Genomic DNA, 13,526 nt, shown 5'->3' with positions numbered 1-13,526 from the left:
TGTTGCATTTTTTTTGCCAAGTGGCATTTTTTTGGTATGTGGCAAAATGGATTATGGTATGTGGCATTTTTTCCCGGTATATGGCGTTTTTGCAGGCCACGCACGTCATTGCGATTGACGGCTATGCACGTCCAAATTTTCCATTCATTTTAAATGGCAGAAAAACGTTTGGCTGTGACATTTAAAAAAAAAAATGCCACATGGCAAAATCCATTTTGCAACATTGCAAAAAAAAAAAAAAAAGCCACATAGAAAAATCTATTTTGCCACATGGCAAAAAAAAATGCCACATGGCAAACCAATTTTACCACTTGGCCAAATCGATTTTGTCACATGGCATATACCACTTTTCATTCTCAGCCCTGCTAAATAAGTAAGTGAACAATCACACTTAAATATTTTGTGCCCCCCCACCACTTTGGCAGCAATAAATTCAACCAAACGCTTCCTGTAAATGCAAATCAGTCTGGCACATCGATCAGGACTAATCTTGGCCCATTCTTCTCTACAAAAATTCAGTCACATTCCTGGATATGTGACATGAATTGCTGTCTTTAGGTCATGCCACAGCATCTCAATGGGGTTCAAGTCTGGACTTTGACTTGGCCACTCCAGAACGTGTATATTGTTCTTCTGAAACCATTCTGAAGTTGATTCACTTCTGTGTTTTGGATCATTGTCTCGTTGCAGCATCTATACTCTTTTTAGCTTCAACTGTCTGACAGACAGCCACAAAATTTCCTGCAAAACATCCCGATAAAGTTTTGAATTCATTCTTCCATTAATGATTGCAAGTTGTCCAGGCCCTGAGGTAGCAAAACCGCCCCAAATCATGATGCTCCCTCCACCATCCTTCATGGTGGGGATAAGGTGTTGATGTTGGTGAGCTGTTCCATTTCTCTTCCATACAAGACATTGCGTGTTACTCCCAAACAATTCAACTTTGGTTTCATCAGTCCACAAAATATTTTGCCTTTGTGTGAACAATAAACGAGCAACAATGTTTTTTTTTTTTTTTTTTGACAGCAGTGGCTTCCTCCATGGAATCCTCCTATGAACATCTTTCTTGGCCAGAGTTTTACATATAGTTGATGTGCGCACAGAGATATTGCACTGTGCCAGTGATTTCTAAGTCTTCAGCAGACACTCTTGGGTTCTTTTTTACCTCTCTGAGTATTCTGTGCTGAACTCTTGGTGTCATCTTTGGGAGAGAAGCAACAGTGCCAAACTCTCTCCATTTGTAGACAACTTCTCTGACTGTCGATTGATGAATATCCAGACTTTACAGATGGTTTTATATCCTTTTTCAGCTTTATACAAATCAACAATCCTTGATCGCAGGTCTTCAGACAGCTCCTTTGACCGAGCCATGCTGCACATAAGACAGTTCTTACCAGGTGTGTTTTTTATAGTGAGCAGGGCAGCTTTACACCACTCATCAGTGATTAGGCACACACCTGACTTAAACTGTTTGGTAAAAATGGATTTCAATTGCTCTTTAAGTCTCCTTAGGCAAAGTTTCACTTATTTTTCCCCTTCTGTCATTGTTTGCATGTTATCCTTATTAAAATAAGACAACCTATAAATGTTTGGGTGGTTTTAGTTAAAGCAGACAGTTTTTTGAACAGTGTGATTTCGACAAAGATCAGATCACATTTCATGGTGATTTTATGTAGAAATGTGAGAAATTCCAAAAGGTTCAGATACTTTTTCATACCACTGTAATTTTTGTCCAACTTCAAAGAGAATTATTTAATAAGACTCAGCAACAAAACAACAATCTTATCTCTTATGCACTCTTGTCATGCTTGAGGCTATACATCACATTTGTCTGAAATGTGTTACACTAGGTACCGTATGTCCGCCCCGCTCAGTAGAAACGACTATGTTGAAAATAATAAAGCTACATATGTTTGCTTAGAGGACCTTTAACACAAAAACGTTAACAATAGTAGAGGCGAGAATAAATAAATGTAAAGGTCTCCATCACGAACACGACAGCAAATACGAAACGATAAGCGACTGTAAGGTAACAAGTGATTAAATAATGTTAAGACAGGAAATATTTTTTTTAACGATTGAAAAAATATTTCATCACATTAAAAATGTAGGGAGAAATATACATGAATAATATAGTGTGCAAGAAATGAAACCAAATGGGAAGGGAACTTTGAGCCCTGCTGTGTACAATCCCAAGAAAATCACCCACATTCCCTGTGTTGATGCTGTTTCGATCACATTGTTAAAAAACACTTGACTGAATTGCTTCACGTTATCTGCAACCAATTCGGATGGTAAGAAAAGCTATACAAAAATAAATGTTTAATAATCTCAAAGATTAAAAGACCAAATGCCTCTGAAAATTTTCTTAAAATCTCCAAATTGGAGAGGTATCATAACACAAGTGTTGTACCTTTTTTCCATTCCGTATAAAGATTTTTTTTTTTTTTTTTTTTAATTGTCCTTCGGTCAGTGTTTTGGCAGTAAGTAGAACAGGAGAGGGAATCGGGAGGGTTCTTGGGATGTTTGTGGTGATTCTCCGGGTGACTCCTGGAACACAGCACCACACTTGCAGAGGGTAAGAGTTCATAGTTCCATGAAGAAATGAGTCTCTCGGATGTTGTCTGGCTTTTCTGTCCAAGGCAAAGTTGTAGGGTGTGGCTCAGAGCTCTGAGGTAAAAATGATAGGGTCGGGAGAGGGATCATGTAGGCATCTGAGTGCACAATGTGGGTCATATAAAGGGAAAGGGATGAAAACAGATACAGAGAAAGGACAGAATCAGTGTTTTGACAGCAACAACACAAACACATGATTAATTTGCCAGTTGCATTTTAATCAGAGATGGGTAGAGTAGGCAAACTATACTCAAGTAAGAACTACGTGACTTCAAAATAATATTATTCAAGTAAAAACAATAGAAGCCTTAAAAAAAATTTACTCAAGTACAAGTAAAGTATTCAGTAAAAAAAAAAAAATACTCAAGTACTGAGTACGATTGTTAGTAACTGCTTACCACGTCTGATATTATTTTAACCCTTTAAAGCAGAGGTGGGCAAACCGGTCCTCGAGGGCCGCAGTGGGTCCTGGTCTTTGCTCCACCTGACCCAGCACAGATAGTTTAACCAATGCGGTTTCAGCAGAAATGTGAAGCACCTGACAGCAATTGACTGATTCCACTTGTAAAACAGCAGATTGGTGAAAAGGTGTCCTCTTAATGGGTTGCAACCAAAACCCGCACCCACTGCGGCCCTTTGTGGAATAGTTTGCCCACCCCTGCTTTAAAGTCACGGGACGCGTCAACACGACCTGTGTGCATGGCATCTTTGGAGCCTCGTCATGTTGTAATTACCCATGTGTCACCCACGTGCTACAATCTGACCTTTTAGCCAGATTGCTGGAATCACGCCAGCCGAACCGCCGGAACTGCGCTAGCGCAATTCCAACAACCTGGGCCGGTGGAAAATCAACAACCCAGCCAAAAGGCCAAACTCCACGCCTTAGTCTTAACCCCTTGTACTGACTCCATTTCAAAAACTGGAAAAAGGCCTCGAAACACAAGTTGACAATTTATTCCAAGTCGGCAGCAATCATACAGCAAAGAGAGACCCAGGCGAGGAGGCAAACTGGTTCCTGAGAAATTCCCGAGAAAAATGACAACGAGTGGCCCGACACTAGCCTGTCCAGTAAGCGAGTGGACTGCCGGCAACTCGCCGGCGTCCGCGCCGGGAGCCCAGTCGCTTCAGCTTTGAATGAGTGTTGTGTCACTTGTGGGCCGTCCACTCGACAGCCGGCCTCCGTGCCTGGGGTGTGTGCGCGACAAGGCACCGTAACGTCGCGGGCACTCCGGTGAGATCCTGATGTCGCACCCCCGTACCGGTGCCCTATTTTTCGGCTTGGACCCGAGCAGAGTCCGATGGCTACATGGAGCCGTGGTGGTCATTATTCTTGCTTCTACTTTTATACCATTGGCGTAGTCACCTGCCACTCAAACATGTCGGAAGTAGCATTGAAACTGGATCTTTGTGGCAAAATGATTCAATCGAAAAAAAGTGCCAAAACTTTATCCACTGGAAAAAAAAAAAAAAGAGTTTAAAACTTTTTGCTTCTCAAAAAAAGTGACACTTCAATAAAAAAATAAATATTTCAAATAAAAAAATATTTTCAAAAGAATTTTTTTTTTTGCAAGTGATTTTTTTCTTGATTAAAAATAGTTTTTTTGATTTAAGCAATTTTTATTGGGTGGGAATGAATGATTTAGACACAAATGTCCTAGCCAAAACGTGGTCCAAACGCAAAACTACATTACGTCAATCAAAAAAGTTTTTTCAATCAAAAAAAAAAAAAAAAAAAAAACCTTGACTCAAATTAAAAAAAAAAAATTCAATTAAAGAAAAACAGGTTCCAAATACATTTTTTTGAGTTTCAAATTTATTTTTGCATTCAAAGTCCAAACACATTTTTTTTTTGATTGAAGTGACTTTTTCTTTGATTGAAAATAAATATTTTGATTGAAGCAACTTTTTTTTTGATTGAATAATAAAGACTCAAATCTACCTCCATAGTTCAGTGGTCAGAAGGCGTCCTGGATCTGTTCTTCCCTTATCTGCCCATTGTCTTGGCACTGCACATTCTAATCATTTCAAGTCCAACTGTTCATAGTATAAAATATATTCTGCTTATTTTTCTTAAACTATGATATCAATGCTATTTATTTTAAATTTGATGTGTTAGAGTAACACAAACAGTCAAACAGTAACTACGACAAAAGATACTATTCCCTTCAAAGTCAATCGACCAAGTAAAACGGGAGATAATATAATTGAGTTTTATATTTTAATTGCCCTCATAAGAAAACATTAAACGCTGCCTGGACCATGCGTTTATGTCCATATTTACTTCTTTTGTTGTCCCTATTCAAAACGGAACACATGGCGAAAAACTACATATCCCAGTAGCCATTGTAATGTAAAAAACTTTTAATATATTGTCGAGCGAGGCGCCACCTAATGAGAGGGAGACAGGGTAGTGGGCGACTGCCGGTTGGATTGAGCGAGCGACTTTTTGAAACGTGCAGAATTATTCAAAAACTAAATTCAGCGTAAGCAACTGCGTTATTTCATCAACTCAAGGAAGAGGATGGGCCAGATTTGTCGTCGTTTTCTTTGGATGAGTCGGCGAGTGAGAAGAGTGACAGCGAAGTAAAAGTAGCGTTTCTTCTCAAATCTACTCAAGTAAAAGTTAAGTATGGCATGGTAAAGCTACTCCTAGATTCCAAAGGTTACTCAAGTAAATGTAATGCGTTACTACCAACCTCTAATTTTAACGGATTTTGAATTTGTTCATCTAAAGTGGGGAGAACAAGTATTTGATACACTGCCAATGGGTTTTCCCATTGACAGTGTATCAAATACTTGTTCTCCCCATTGTATATATGCCCTAAGCCTGGCGATCATATCTTAAAAGTTGTTGTAATGTTCACCATTACAATGACTTTGATCCAGTATGTGCCACGGTACTTTCAAGATTAGCACACGTAAAAGCCTCCTAAGCAGTGGTCCTTAACCTTTTTTGCACCACGGACCGGTGTGAAGTTTGCCTTTTTTTCACGGACCAGCAATGTGTGGCAGAAAATTACAGTAAATATAAAATAACACGACGGGGCTAAACACGAACATTAAGTGCAGGGAAAATGTAACTCACCATACGATGAATCAACCTTTTTTAACAGCGGCCTCTCCTAAAACCTGATGGCAAATATCCCTGATCGCAGGCATGATGAGTCGTGAATCGTGAAAGATTTTAGCAGTACGGTTCGCCACGAGGTATGATGCTCTCGGTGCATTCGCTTTAGTGGCCTCGCTTACTAGCTTTAAGCCACATATAATGCAGAATGGACTTGGTTGTAGGCTCCTCTTTTGGCTGAGCAGGTGGCCTTTTCCACGTCGCTGCCCATAGCACACTGCCAACAGCGGCTAACGTTCCAGTTTACATTGACTGATGCTGGGCTGCTATTGGTGTGTAAACACCCCATTAATGGCGGCCAACCACTAGAGGGAGATATACACAACTCTCTACTCGAATTAGGCAATAGGGTAGACAGATACAGTGGGGCAAATAAGTATTTAGTCAACCACTAACTGTGCAAGTTCTCCCATTTGTAAGTATTAGAGAGGCCTGTAATTGTCAACATGGGTAAACCTCGACCATGAGAGACAGAATGTGGAAAAAAAAAAAAAAAAAAATCACATTGTTTGATTTTTAAAGAGTTTATTTGCAAATCATGGAAGAAAATAAGTATTTGGTCAATACCAAAAGTTTATCTCAATACTTTGTTATGTACCCTTTGGTGGCAATAACGGAGGCCAACCATTTTCTGTAACTCTTCACAAGCTTTTCACACACTGTTGCTTGTTGATTTTGGCCCATTCCTCCATGCAGAGCTCCTCTAGAGCAGTGATGTTTTGGGGCTGTCATTGGGCAACACGAACTTTCAACTCCCTCCACAGATTTTCTATGAGGTTGAGATCTGGAGACTGGCTAGGCCACTCCAGGACCTTGAAATGCTTCTTACGAAGCCATTCCTTTGTTGCCCTGGCTGTGTGTTTGGGATCATTGTCATGCTGAAAACCCCGGCCACGTCTCATCTTCAATGCCCTTGCTGATGGATGGAAGATTTTCACTCAAAATCTCTCCACATGGCCCCATTCATTCTTTCCTTTACACAGATCAGTCGTCCTGGTCCCTTTGCAGAAAAACAGCCCCAAAGCATGTTTCCACCCCCATGCTTCACAGTGTGTATGGTGTTCTTCTGATTGAATTTAGTATTCTTTTTCGTCCAAACACGAGAACCTGTGTTTCTACCAAAAAGTTCTATTTTGGTTTCATCTGACCATAACACATTCTCCCAGTCCTCTTCTGGATCATCCAAATGCTCTCCAGCAAACCGCAGACAGGCCTGGACGTGCACTTTCTTCAGCAGGGGGACACGTCTGGCAGTGCAGGATTTGAGTCCCTGGCGGTGCATTGTGTTACTGATAGTAGCCTTTGTTACTGTGGTCCCCGCTCTGTGTAGGTCATTCACTAGGTCCCAGCGTGTTGTTCTGGGATTTTTGCTCACCGTTCTTGTTATCATTTTGACGCCACCAGGTGGGATCTTGCATGGAGCCCCAGATTGGGGGAGATTATCAGTGGTCTTGTATGTCTTCCATTTTCTAATAATTGCTCCCACAGTTGATTTCTTTACACCAAGTGTTTTACCTATTGCAGATTCAGTCTTCCCAGCCTGATGCAGGTCTACAATTTTGTCTCTGGTGTCCTTCAACAGCTCTTTGGTCTTGGCCATAGTGGAGTTTGGAGTGTAACTGACATAGGTTGTGGAAAGGTGTCTTTTATAACAGTAATGAGTTAAAACTAGGGCTGTCAAAATTATCGCGTTAACGGGCGTTAATTAATTTTTTAAAATTAATCACGTTAAAATATTTGACGCAATTAACGCACAAATACCCTGCTCAAAGAGATTACAATGACAGCACAGTGAAACGTGTACTTGTGTTTTTCGGAGTTTTGGCTCCCTCTGCTGGCGCTTGGGTGCGACTGATTTTATAGGCTTCAGCAACCATGAGCATTGTGTAAGTAATTATTGACTATTATTATCAACAATGGCGGGCTACTAGTTTATTTTTTGATTGAAAATTTTACAAATTTTATTAAAACGAAAACATGAAGAGGGGTTTTAATATAAAATTTCTATAACTTGTACTAACAGTTATCTTTTAAGAACTACAAGTCTTTCTATCCATGGATCGCTTTAACAGAATGTTAATAATGGTAATGCCATCTTGTTGATTTATTGTACTAATAAAGAAATACAGTACTTATGTACCGTATGTTGAATGGATATATCCATCTTGTGTCTTATCTTTCCATTCCATCAATAATTTACAGATTTAATTTACATATTTTATAGATGGTTTGAATTGCGATTAATTGCGATTAATTACGATTAATTAATTTTTAAGCTGTAATTAACTCGATTAAAAATTTTAATCAATTCACACCCCTAGTTAAAACAGATGCCATTAATACAGATAACGAGTGGAGCCTCGTTAGACCTCGTTAACAGCCAGAAATCTTGCTTGTTTGTCGGTGACCAAATACTTATTTACCACTATAATTTGGAAATAAAATCTTTAAAAATCAAACAATGTGATCTTCAGTTTTTTTTCCGACATTCTGTCTCTCATGGTTGAAGTTTTCCCATGTTGACAATTACAGGCCTCTCTAATCTTTTCAAGTAGGAGAACTTGCACAATTGGTGGTTGACTAAATACTTATTTGCCCCACTGTATATTGATGCGTCAAGAGGCACAGGCCAGATTGCGGTCGCACATCATTTATTATTTCTCTGCGGCCAGGTAGCAAATGCGCCACGGACCGGTACTGGTCCCTGGCCCGGTGGTTGGGGATCAGTGCTCCACAGGACTGTATATGGGCATAAAGTGGTGAAGGTGTATGCAAGTTTGAAAAGTAAAACAAGGACACAGAGAATTTGGTTAATTGCAGACTTATCAAGCTATTTGTGCTAAGCACCATCAGCTATTACATTTTTTTCCATTTAAAACCCTGATTATATCGGCAATTCAACTTTCAAGCCCCAAACTTTTAAGTCTAATGACAACACAATTATAAGTCATAGCAGAGAAATAACACTTAGGAAACATTGTCTAATCAGAAAAGTCAATCAGACCTTTAAAGTTACAATATGTGTGTATTGTATAACCCACTTCTGTTTAGAATTATAGTCTAAACAGGGTTCATCAACATGGTGTGGCAGGGCTCCCGTCTATTTCCAGCCTTGTTTAAAAATGACTGTTACTACTATGATTAAATTTAATTTGAGTAAATTATACAATGTATAATGTAGCTGTCTTTTTTAAAAATGTTTATGACCTCTGGTCTCTGGAATTTAACAGTCATCTAGAGCTTGGCAGTCTTGCTTCCACGTCTGTTTGACATTTTACGGTAAACATACGACAAAAGCGCTCTTAACTATAACAGAAGATGATTAAATGTGTCACTGTTGTAAAAACAAAAACTAAAGTGAGCGAAAGTGAATGAACGGATCCAACACTTAACATATAAAGCAAAAATGGGGAACTATACAGATTTTATAAAATACGTTCACAACATTTGTGATGATATGTCGACTGACAACTAGTTGAATGACGCCTCCGTTATGGTCTGGGGGGGAGGGGGGGGGGGTCCACCGGTGTTCTGTCAGATTTAGACATTACAAATGGCCACGAATGCAGCAGGTCCGAAGTAAACACCAAAAACTTTATATCTACAGTGCCTTGCAAAAGTATTCGGCCCCCTTGAACCTTGCAACCTTTCGCCACATTTCAGGCTTCAAGCATAAAGATATAAAATTTTAATTTTTTGTCAAGAATCAACAACAAGTGGGACACAATCGTGAAGTGGAACAAAATTTATTGGATAATTTAAACTTTTTTTAACAAATAAAAAACTGAAAAGTGGGGCGTGCAATATTATTCGGCCCCCTTGCGTTAATACTTTGTAGCGCCACCTTTTGCTCCAATTACAGCTGCAAGTCGCTTGGGGTATGTTTCTATCAGTTTTGCACATCGAGAGACTGACATTCTTGCCCATTCTTCCTTGCAAAACAGCTTGAGCTCAGTGAGGTTGGATGGAGAGTGTTTGTGAACAGCAGTCTTCAGCTCTTTCCACAGATTCTCGATTGGATTCAGGTCTGGACTTTGACTTGGCCATTCTAACACCTGGATACGTTTATTTTTGAACCATTCCATTGTAGATTTGGCTTTATGTTTTGGATCATTGTCCTGTTGGAAGATAAATCTCCGTCCCAGTCTCAGGTCTTGTGCAGATACCAACAGGTTTTCTTCCAGAATGTTCCTGTATTTGGCTGCATCCATCTTCCCGTCAATTTTAACCATCTTCCCTGTCCCTGCTGAAGAAAAGCAGGCCCAAACCATGATGCTGCCACCACCATGTTTGACAGTGGGGATGGTGTGCTCAGGGTGATGAGCTGTGTTGCTTTTACGCCAAACATATCGTTTTGCATTGTGGCCAAAAAGTTCAATTTCGGTTTCATCTGACCAGAGCACCTTCTTCCACATGTTTGGTGTGTCTCCCAGGTGGCTTGTGGCAAACTTTAAACGAGACTTTTTATGGATATCTTTGAGAAATGGCTTTCTTCTTGCCACTCTTCCATAAAGGCCAGATTTGTGCAGTGTACGACTGATTGTTGTCCTATGGACAGACTCTCCCACCTCAGCTGTAGATCTCTGCAGTTCATCCAGAGTGATCATGGGCCTCTTGGCTGCATCTCTGATAAGTTTTCTCCTTGTTTGAGAAGAAAGTTTGGAAGGACGGCCGGGTCTTGGTAGATTTGCAGTGGTCTGATGCTCCTTCCATTTCAATATGATGGCTTGCACAGTGCTCCTTGAGATGTTTAAAGCTTGGGAAATCTTTTTGTATCCAAATCCGGCTTTAAACTTCTCCACAACAGTATCTCGGACCTGCCTGGTGTGTTCCTTGGTTTTCATAATGCTCTCTGCACTTTAAACAGAACCCTGAGACTATCACAGAGCAGGTGCATTTATACGGAGACTTGATTACACACAGGTGGATTCTATTTATCATCATCGGTCATTTAGGACAACATTGGATCATTCAGAGATCCTCACTGAACTTCTGGAGTGAGTTTGCTGCACTGAAAGTAAAGGGGCCGAATAATATTGCACGCTCCACTTTTCAGTTTTAATTTGTTAAAAAAGTTTAAATTATCCAATAAATGTTGTTCCACTTCATGGTTGTGTCCCACTTGTTGTTGATTCTTGACAAAAAAATTAAATTTCATATCTTTATGTTTGAAGCCTGAAATGTGGCGAAAGGTTGCAAGATTCAAGGGGGCCGAATACTTTTGCAAGGCATTGTAGAAAGGAATATCTCCTTACGTTTGGTCATGAACGCACACAAAGGAAAGTTATCCTCACACACGTCCTACCATGTGGCTGCGCTCAACTTGACTGCACGGCGATCTCTCATCATTAACGTTTTCCCCGTGCCGTTAAGCATTTATTTATGCCGTATTCAAGTTGAACATGTATGTTTATGATATAACCTGTTTATTTACCACCTCTAGATAATAATGAGGGTCCAACTGAATGTAAAAGAGTGCTTATTCACCACCACAAAAGGTTTGGGAGCAAAATTTGATAAGGGTGCAAAATCTGACAGAACACAGGTACTAATTAACTTTTGAAAAAAACTACACATTTTTGACTGCTCACGTCATACGTCATTTCCCTCTTTCGCGCAAATTCTGCAAAGATGGCAGAGCAACAAAAGAGACGGAAAGTTTTGTCCGAGGAGACAAGAAAAATGAAAAAGGGAGGCTACCAGGATAAAATTATAAATACTTTGGCTGGTCCTCATGGGACATGCTCCTTCTGAAAGTGTATTTGAAACCAGAAAGCATGTTTATTTCATATTACAAGCGGTATTTTATGCTCCTGAATGAAATGGACCGCTTGGATGCGTGTGGAAGCGATTGATATATTAATTCAAGTTTTTGAATCCCGCGCTATAAAAATGAGTAGGTTGGGCATCGTTTGAATTTGAACGGTTCCTGTTCCGAGTCCAATTCCACGTTTCAAATCCGGTTTCAAACGATTTTTGATTCCGACTCTTTTAATAGGCAGGGTAAAAAAATTGCGTAGTTAATATTAATTTCTTAAATTCTCAGTTATTTTTCAAATTATATGAACTTTCAATTAACTTAGGGCTATTTTTAACTTGTATATAAATATCAGTCTTTGAACTCAAATATGATGGTAATTTTCCACATGAGTGCATTGTCACAATGATGTTTTTTTGTTTTTGTTCCTCAAAAACTCACGGAAAAAACATTTACACATATTCTTTTGCCTATGTTTTAGAGTGTCTTATGCTGCAGACATTTATTGTATTGCATCATTTGTTTGAGGTGGTATTTCTATTAGTTAGTTAAAGGCATCTTGCAGATGTCAGGTGGGGAGTGTTCTGTCCCTTGATCTTAAGTTAAATTCCCCAATTGTTCGGCAACTATTTTTTTCGGTCGGTGGTCAGGGCATCGAAACTTGGAATCGAAATAAAAAAATTTGAACGGTTCCGGGAGAAGCGGAATGTTAGTTCCGGATACCATCGATGCTCGATGCCCAACCCTAAAAATGAGTGACTTCCGGACAGAGTCTCGGATTGAGGAAGAAGGCGGATGTGACGCCAGTGGATAAGAGCATCTTCACTAGACAACCATCCTATTGTATGCAGAAGGACATCGGATTCAGTTGATTTTGCCGATTAATTTGTTTATTTTTCGCCTCACACAAGCCTAATGCACTGCAGGCTTTTGTTGCTTCACAAGGGAGATTGGTGTGAGCCTTCTTGGGTTTCCAAAACATCCTGTTCACCGCAAAGAATGGGCAAAACAAGTCCGACAATCGAAGGAACATTGGACGGACGAGGAAGTGAGTAAGTTAAATGTTTTCTATTATGTCAAATACTGGGTTCATGGCACACGTTTTAATACGGAAGTGGCTTGCATTTTGTGGGAGACAATACTCGCTGGCCCTCATCGGCCGACGACCATGGCGTGCGACAAACCATCTGTTGTCGGCCGGTTTGTCCACCAAGAAGGCGAAAGTGCCCGCCTTCCTTGGCTGGCGACAATAGTGAGTGAAAACCCGCCTGTGCTCAGGCAGCCACACGCTCTCATCTCTGGTTCTCAATTGCATCGAGATTTCCACCCCCCTCGGCCCTGCTTGCTTGCCCACCTAGCGAGCGCTCTATCCTCGGCTTGGGCTCGGGTAGTCACGCTCTCTCGTCTCCGGTTCTTGATCGTGTCGAGGCTTCCACCCCCCTCGGCCCTGCTCCCATGCCCGCCTAGAAAGCGCTATCCCCGGCTTGGGCTCTTGCAGCCAAGTGCTCTCGTCTCCGGTTCTCGAATGTCTCGAGACTTCCAGCTTGTCCACCGAGAATGCGCCATTTTCGGCGTTCATTCGCCCACTGCGTCCCCGGTGACGAGCACCCGCGCCGAAAGCCCGCTGACATTGCTCTGGGTCCAGCGGAACTGCGTGCCAGGGCCATAGCAGGGGAACGACGAGCCGTTGTAGTCCACTGAAACTTGCTCGCCACCGGGGGCTGGCTAATCGGTGACGGCACTCATCCCCGCCGCCGTGTGTGATAAGTGTTGGGCAGTTTTTTGTGATTTTTCGTGTTCGAAAGGCAAGGAAGAGACTTGGCAGAGCCGCTTGGTTCGGGTTAGCATGTAGCCTAGCTCTCACGCCTCCTCATTTGTTTACGGTTCCTCCGTCTCCAAGGTCGCAGCAGGGAAAGTACAAGAGCCTTAGTAGTCCGGTGCAATTCCGTTGGCATGAAATACCATTCGGGAGGTGCAAGAAGTCGACTGTTTTGACCATTATGCATTAATTTAGCCTTGTCATAC

General features: G+C 40.9%; 1 protein-coding gene across 12 annotated transcripts in view; it reads right to left on the bottom strand.

Annotated features, from left to right (window-relative positions):
- Nucleotides 1-518: 518 nt before the first annotated feature.
- epb41a (erythrocyte membrane protein band 4.1a) overlaps nucleotides 519-13,526 on the bottom strand; it is a 174,383-nt gene continuing 161,375 nt past the window's right edge. For all 12 annotated transcript variants that reach the window (XM_057828644.1, XM_057828651.1, XM_057828648.1 and 9 more), the window contains one exon: nucleotides 519-2,714. The gene's annotated coding sequence lies outside the window, so the exon portion shown is untranslated. The remainder of the gene's footprint in view (nucleotides 2,715-13,526) is intronic.

Source organism: Corythoichthys intestinalis, chromosome 22 (assembly GCF_030265065.1).
Source record: "Corythoichthys intestinalis isolate RoL2023-P3 chromosome 22, ASM3026506v1, whole genome shotgun sequence".
NCBI classification, from domain to species: Eukaryota; Metazoa; Chordata; class Actinopteri; order Syngnathiformes; family Syngnathidae; genus Corythoichthys; species Corythoichthys intestinalis.
This window is presented reverse-complemented; position numbering and strand designations above follow the sequence as displayed.